Consider the following 1457-nt stretch of genomic DNA (forward strand, 5'->3'; position numbering starts at 1 on the left):
TTCTTGGGGAGGAAAGGGGTATGGGAGAAGAGACTGGACAAAAATCGTGCACCTATGGATGAGGACAGTGGGTGGGGAGTGAGGGCGGATGGTGGGGCGGGAACTGGGAGGAGGGGAGTTATGGGGGGATAAAAAAGAGGAACAAATGTAATAATCTGAACAATAAAGATTTAATTAAAAAAAGAATAAAAAATGAAAATGTGATACATTGAAGCTAATAAACTCTTCTAAAAAGTTTTAAAAAAAGAAAAAAACATGTAAAATATCTTGTTTCTAACTTTTTATATTGATTACATATGGAAATAAGTTTTTACATATTGGGTTAAATAAAATCCTATATAATAAAAGCCCAGCTACCCTTATGGTGGAACGACCAGTGGCTATGACGTGCACTGATCACCAGGGGGCAAACGCTTAATGCAGGAGCATCTGGTGGTCAGTGTGCTCCCACAGCGGGAGCGCTGCTCAGCCAGAAGCTGGGCTGGCTAGCACAGCAGTGGTGGTGGGAGCCCAGACTGCCTCCAGGGCAGTGCTAAGGAGCTGCAAGCCAAGCGGTAATGAACGAGCAGGTGAACAGTTAGGAGCGAGGGGTTCTGGGTTGTGAGAGGGATGTCCGACTTCAGGTTTAGACCCAATCTAAACCGGCAGTCGGACATCCCCTGAGGGGTCCCAGATTGTGAGAGGCCCCCGGGTGGGCTGAGGGACCCCCCCCCCCAAGCACAAATTTCATGCATCGGAACTCTAGTATATTATAAAATTGAATTTTAACCTCTTTCTTTTAACTTTTTTAATATAGCTACTAGAAAATATAAAATTACACATATAGTTTGCAATATAATTTCTATTAGCCAGCACTGGTCTAGACTTTTCATTTTATGCAATAATATGTCTACATATAGAAATAGTTGCGTTATAAAATAAAGAGATCATTCTGTACCTGTTAATTTGTAACATGCTTTTTTTTTCATTTAATATGTCTTTGAAGTCATTCCATGTGGATACTTGGAGATCTGCCTAATTGGGAGGTAACCTATAGATATAAGATAATTTGTTAACTTTTCTCCTATTTTGTACATTTAATTCATTTCCAGTTTTCCATCATAATATTCAGAATTACAGTGATCCTTATACATTTCTCGTTTTCTTTTCATACATGCCAGGATTTTTCTAGGTTAAAAAAATTATATAGTGGTGTTTTTTTTTAAATACATTTTTTTCTTTATTTCAGAGAGGAAGGGAGGAGGAGAGAGAGATAGAAACATCAGTGATGAGAGAGAATCATTGATTGGCTGCCTCCTGCAAACTACACACTGGGGACTGAGCCCGCAACCCAGACATGTGTCCTGACCAGGAATCCAACCGTGACCTCCTGGTTCATAGGTCAATGCTCAACCACTGAGCAATGCTGGCTGGGCTATAGAGTTTTCTTAAAAGCAAGAATAGCCAAAACCGGTTTG

At 40.4% G+C, this 1457-nt stretch overlaps 1 long non-coding RNA gene across 1 annotated transcript in view; it reads right to left on the reverse strand.

Annotated features, from left to right (window-relative positions):
- Positions 1 to 1220, reverse strand: part of LOC107182386 — a 3090-nt gene extending 1870 nt beyond the window's left edge. The window contains exon 1 of the long non-coding RNA XR_001513109.1: positions 938 to 1220. This is a non-coding gene — a long non-coding RNA (uncharacterized LOC107182386). The remainder of the gene's footprint in view (positions 1 to 937) is intronic.
- Positions 1221 to 1457: the final 237 nt, after the last annotated feature.

The sequence above is a fragment of the Myotis davidii genome, unplaced genomic scaffold, assembly GCF_000327345.1.
Source record: "Myotis davidii unplaced genomic scaffold, ASM32734v1 scaffold56, whole genome shotgun sequence".
In the NCBI taxonomy this organism is placed as follows: Eukaryota; Metazoa; Chordata; class Mammalia; order Chiroptera; family Vespertilionidae; genus Myotis; species Myotis davidii.